At 49.2% G+C, this 6,424-nt stretch overlaps 1 long non-coding RNA gene across 1 annotated transcript; it reads right to left on the bottom strand.

Moving 5' to 3' along the window:
* Positions 1 to 362: 362 nt before the first annotated feature.
* Positions 363 to 4,460, bottom strand: LOC144612254 (uncharacterized). Its single transcript, XR_013549648.1, has 3 exons — positions 4,414 to 4,460; positions 3,730 to 3,806; positions 363 to 463 (listed from the first exon to the last, which is right to left on the bottom strand). It is a non-coding gene; the product is annotated as an uncharacterized LOC144612254 (long non-coding RNA).
* Positions 4,461 to 6,424: the final 1,964 nt, after the last annotated feature.

Genomic DNA, 6,424 nt, shown 5'->3' with positions numbered 1-6,424 from the left:
AGAATGATCAGCCATGCTCAAAGGGCCGAATGGCCTCCTCCTGCACCTATTGTCTATTGTCTATTCAGTGTGAGAGACCAAGAACTGAGGCCAATCTGTCCGCATCCTGTCCTATTTCAATATTCCCCACTGCCAGAGAATCTCCCATTGGATCTCGGCCCCTATCCTCCCCGTCTCTCACGGTACAGAATTTGAGAGCTCCACATCCCAGTCTGTAATCACTGCTCCTCTGTGATAACTGACAACCTGATCTTCCATTATGTCCTCACCCCTCCTCCTCCCTCACGGACTGGGTTTGATTGAATTATTTCCTCACGTTACCTGTTGAATCTGTACCATCCTTCAGCAAGGTTTTTATCAGACTTCCATTGGCCTTTTGTGCACTGAGTGTTGGAACAATCCGTGCTCCTCCAGGGCTGATCCAGGACGGTGTGGATTACACACGGGTCACTGCCTACAGAGTCTGTGGGTGGGACACAAGATGATGGGTAGTGTTAGTGTAATGTCCACTTGCCTTCACCCAGCCTCTGATACACCCAGCTGCACCTCCACCGTTCTTGGAGCAGAAAATCCTCAGTTTTATTCTCCAAGCAGTAGATCGACCACCCTGAATAAAAGCCTCACATACGCCACATTTCAAAACGTTGCCCCATTGCTGTCCCCATCTATTAACTTGATGTTCCAGATATATTGGTCTGATACAGTAAATCTTGCATTTATATAGCACCAGTGAAACTCTTTGGCTGCACTGGAGCATGTTAGTGAACTGCATGAGTAGTTTGGCTGCTGTTGTAATGTGGGAAGTCCAGCAACCAATTACTGAAGAACTATGTTTCCACAAACAGTTGATCAATAATGTGTTGTCCAAGATACAAGGAACTACAGATGTTGGATCACAAACAAAGCACAAAGTGCTGGAGTAACTCAGCAGGTTAGGTAGCATCTCTGGTGATCATGGAAGTGTGACACTTTGGACTGGGATCCTTTTGAAGAAAGGTCCTGACCCGAAACGTCAGAAATCCATGTTCTCCAGAAACGCTGCTTGACCTGCTGAGTTACTCCAGCACATTATGTCTAATATGTGCTGTCATCATGTTCAGGCCCGAACATCGCCACCCATCTCTCCCCTGCACCCCTCTGCCTCTCCTCCACTCTCTCCTTTTACTAACACTCCTCCCTTACAATCCACTTCTAACCCCTCCCTTTTCTCCCTTCCCCTCAGGGGGATGAATGAACCACTTCTGAAGCCTGACGTCCTTCAGTGAAGGAAGTCTGCTGCTCGATAGCCAGGTCTGTGCCTCCTCCCAGCAAAACAGTGGCCCAGCCGATGAGGCTGCTGCCCCCACACAGTGGCCCAGCCAGTGAGGCTGCTGCCCCCACACAGTGGCCCAGCCAGTGAGGCTGCTGCCCCCACACAGTGGCCCAGCCATGAGGCTGCTGCCCCCACACAGTGGCCCAGCCAGTGAGGCTGCTGCCCCCACACAGTGACCCAGCCAGTGAGGCTGCTGCCCCCACACAGTGGCCCAGCCAGTGAGGCTGCTGCCTCAGCTCCACATCTCCGATCTTATCGCAGCTTCTGGTGCTCTCTAAGTGGAGGCTGCATGATCTGGTCACTATTTGCATCCCCCAGATAATTGATTTGCCTCTCATGCGCCAAACACCAGGATGTTGTGTGGCCACCATGCAATGCCCCAAGTGTCTAGATTAGTACTAGAGTTTGGGGGCAGTGGATGGGAATGTGGTGATAATAATTTTGGATCAGAGTAGGATTGGTGTAAATAGGTTGGCTTATTCTGTGGGCCAATGCCACAGGTTCTGTAACCCATCAATGTGCTCCGAGTTCATGTTTCCCACCCCAGTCATTCCTGCTTCTCCCCGTTCCATCGTGGTGGCTTTGAGGGGGGGGGGGGGTGGAACATTGGTGGGGGAGAGGGGGGTGGAATGTGTGGAGAGGCAGTGGGTCAACTGGGAAGGGTTGGAATTTCTCCGGGGATGGTGGGTGGGGTTTGGCAGGGGGTGTGGGGGATGTGGGTGTTCAGTGCAGGATGGGATGGAGTGGGACACAAGACAGGAGTGGGAAGGAAAGGGGGTTAGGGGGGTGTGATAGTCGGGAGTAGGGGTGTGGGTCCACCCTGTCCTGGGGGAATTATTACTCTCAATGGAACAATGAGCGTAGCCGTCAGCCCAAGGGGCTGTGACAAATCAGGGTGCAGGGGTAGGGGGCTCAGATTGGTGCTCCGTGGTCAGGCGGTAGGGGCAGGTTGTCTAGAGCCAGGTTCTCTGCCTGAGACATCCTGCCCAGCTTCGGTGGTCACCCTCAGCCAGAGCGTGTGTGTGTGGGATGCACCGTTCAATGTGGGGCAGGGGAGGGGTGACCATGGCAGACTGGGTCAGTTCACCAGGTGGGGGGTGAGTAACAGTACCGAAGGTGGGAGTAGACAGGGTATTGGTCCAGGTATTCTAGTTGGGAGTATTTGACCCCAACTGTGGACAAGTCACACGTCGGTCATGGGGAAGGGGACAGAGTGGGGGGGGAGCACAGGTCATTCACATGCTGGAGGTCACAGGTCACTCCAGAAAGGCGAGGTCCAGACACAACAGCTTGATCAGACTGTGGGAGAGGGAGATCTGAGTGAGGGAAGCACTGACCACGGACTGCAACATTCAGCCCTGTGTGTGGGCTGATGACTCGGGACATCCCAGACTTTACCCCCTCCCCCCGCTCCTCACAAGCCCCACCCCCACCCACACTTTATCAACATGGAGAGCAATATACCTGCACAATACACACTGTAATCTCCGGGTGTCGGCTTCAGAAGATACACAAAATAACCATCACAGTTTTTGATTGTGATTTCCTGATGCTTGCGGCAGGCGTGTTCATTGCGGTTGTCTTTAACCCAGGTGAAACAGACTGTCCTGGTCACCTCCCCGTCTCCCACACTGGGATGGAGACCTGCAATGAGGTTTATAAACATTGTAGAATATACCCGGTCCCTCAGTGCAGCAGGGAATGTGAATCTGGAGCCAGTGTAACACAGCGATCACAACCCAGTCAGTCTCAGTCAGTGGTGAGCTGCTGCCTTCACCCTCCCCTCCCACACTCCCCACAGCAGCACCTGCTCCATGAGACCCTGAGGGTCACTGGGCTCTCGAATGGACACACAGACCCACCCCTGATCTGCCGAGCCTCAGGCTGATTGGCCATTAAACATCGCAAAGTCTTCAACTTTCACACATATTTACAGACACAAACATTGAAATTATACAAATCCTATTCAAATAAAATCAGAATATTAAAACAAACAAAGTCAGGTTTTGCAAAAAGTTAATTTGATTAACTTAAAGCAGCGGTCTTGTTGGAACTGTGCAGTGTGTTGATGAGGCCACACCCTGGCCACGCTCTCATCTCACGACTATCATCAGGAAGAAGGTGCAGGAGCCTGAAAACTGCGACCTCCAGGTTCAAGAACAGCTTCTTCCCAGCAACTATCAGGCTCTTGAACACTGCACAACACTAACCTCAGCAACCACGATCTTCTATCGATTGTGTCTTTGGTTGCACTACAGACTTTGGTATTTGCTCTATTACAGTTACCTGGAGTTGCAGTTATTAATATATTGTATTTTTTATTATTCTATTTTATCTGTAGAGCTGTAGAAATCTGGATCACTCCGACCTTTGCTAAAGTAACAGAGTGCACCAGTTGTACATTCTCGTCCACCTACCATGTAACCAGCCGGGACTCCACGCAGAGCAGCGATGGAATGGAACAGCACTCTCAGGAATCTTCACGTTGTCATAACTGAAACAACAAGCAGAGAGTCAGCCCCCGACTGAGGGAAAGATTAGCGACTGGGGTCTACACCATCGCACCATCCAATATAGGTCCAGTGCCAGGAAACCCTTTTTTCCGTTTACAAAATCTCTCTTCCCTTCCTGCAGAATGTGGGAGTTTCTTTTCCCTGTATTCCATTCCCTGTCCCACAATGGGGGCTGATACTATCAATCTAACATGCCTTATTATCTTCCAGTTACTTAATATATAACAGTAAGTTGCCAATCGGCCCATCGCGATCATACTGGCCCTCACAAAAGTTGTCCTTTCAGCCCTCTGCCCCCTCTCCGAAATTCCCTGTAACTCTGCAACTTATTCCCTCTCACCTGCCCATGAATTCCCCATTGATTATTTTGCCACTTGCCTTCATGAGTGGGAGTTCACAGGATCAGTTCATCTACCAGCACATATTTGGGATGCGGGAGCACCAGGGGGAAACCCACCCAGGGAAGACCATGCAAATTCCACACAGAAAGCGCCGGATGCAAGGATCGAACTGGGATCCTTGGAGATGCAAGCATCAGCAATAACTGCGTCACATTCTCCCTCACTGATTAGTGTGCGATCAGTTTACCTGCTAAATCTGTACCACCCTTCCTTCAGATTTCCATCATCCATCCATCGGTCACTGCACCGAGTTCTATGACAACCTGAGCTCCTCCAGGGCTGATCCAGGACGGTGGATTACACACGGATCACGGGGCGTGGAGTCTGCTGCTGAGGGACAGGATGATGATCAGCGTTAAAGTAAGATTGAGCTAAGTTCACTCAAACTCTGGTTCCCCAACCCACCCAACAACCCAGGAGCACCAACAACCTCTGATTTAGAGCCAGTGATAAAAGCAGTACAGAAACGAGTCCTACAACGACCATATCAAGGATTTGGTTTATGTTTGGTATTGTCACGCAATATTTCATTCCAGTCTTTTGGCCATCTGGACCAATCGCAAACGCCTCCAATAGGTCCATATCCTTCTGTGTCTTGCCTGTTCACATACTTGTGTAAACAAATCATAATTCCCATGATTGGTTCTGATTCTACCACCCTCTCTGGCTGCACATCCACTCTGCGTGGAAGAACCAAGCATTACAAGTCATACCCTCTTGCCAGTATAAAGGTCAACCAAATGAACACACAAATGATTCCTCCATCTTGTTTTCACTGCTTTACACATATTGAAAAAGGGATCGGGGGAGACCAATGGGCCCATCTGGATGATGCCAGCTCCTGGTGCAGGAACCCCATCATTTCCATTCCTCCCTCATTAGTCCCCTTCAGCCCTGCAACTTATTCTCTTTCACACAAGCTATTCAATTCACTTTTCATAGAGTCATATATCATGGAAACGGCACTTCAGCCCAACCTGCCCACACTGGCCAGCATGTCCCAGCTACACTGGTCCCACCTGCTCACGTTTGGCCTGTTATCAATGTATATTTAATATAAATTACTTAATATAAATCTTGTACAGGTGCAAGCTGTATTGAAGGGAGCTGATTGGTCAAAGAGAAGCTGGCCATGCTGATTGAGGAATCTAGGACCAGAGTCAATCCTTTCAGGGGTGGGTCGGAAGAGATCTAAATGGAGACGGAGTTATAATATTTGTAACTTTCTCCTGCAAATCAAATTAAAATTGGAGGAATAGTGGAAGCGAAGGTGGTTATCTAATAACAAGATCATTATGAGCCGGCCGTCTTCGAAGGCTGCGGGAGCGGCTGCGACTCGCCTTAGGCTCGGGCCGCTGCGGACCATCCGGCGCGGCCTGCAACCACAACAGCCTGACTGCGGGAGAAGACGGCAGGAGAAGGGAAATACATTGTGGCCTTCCATCACAGTGAGGAGAGGACTGGAGGAGACTCACTGTGATGGATGTTTCTTTGATGGATGTTTCTTTTTTTGTGTGTTTTTGGGGTTGTGTAATTTTAATGCTTATTTAGTGCTTTTGTTGTTGGACTGTGGGTGACTGAATTTCGTCCAATTTGGATGACAAATAAAGCTATCTTGAATCTTGAATCTTGAATTATCAACTGGGTCAATGAGCCAAGCAACAGCAGATAGATATTAATGCAGATAAATGCGAGGTGTTGCATTTTAGTAAGACAAGCCAGGCAGGACTTACACAGAGAGACTGAGGGGTACAGGTATATAATTCCAATGAAGTGGCGATACAGGTAGACCAGGAAATAAAGAAGGTGGTGACACAAGACACTGCAGATGCTGGAATATAGAGCAAAAATACAAAGTACTGGACAAACTCAGTGGGCCAGGCAGCACCGTTGAATAAATGGACAGAAGACGATTTGGATGAGGCCCCTACAGACTGATTGGAAAGCTGTAAAAGAGGTGAGGGTGGGGGCGGGACAAAGCCTGGCAAGTGAAAGATGGATGCAGGTGAAGGGTCGGAGATTGGCAGATGGAAGAAACACTCAGCAGATTGAGCAAAGAGAAATAGATTAAACGTTTCAAGTTAAGACACTTCATTCAAAAAGTGCAAGTTAAAACCTTTGCATATTGATAAACTTTTTAGAATGTGGAAAGACAGCAGTCAATTTCGAGAGTGCATCGCCCACAAACTGCAACAGGA

The sequence above is a fragment of the Rhinoraja longicauda genome, chromosome 43 (assembly GCF_053455715.1).
Source record: "Rhinoraja longicauda isolate Sanriku21f chromosome 43, sRhiLon1.1, whole genome shotgun sequence".
Lineage (NCBI taxonomy): Eukaryota > Metazoa > Chordata > Chondrichthyes > Rajiformes > Arhynchobatidae > Rhinoraja > Rhinoraja longicauda.
The sequence above is the reverse complement of the archived record's forward strand: the minus strand, read 5'-3'. Positions and strand labels throughout refer to the sequence as shown.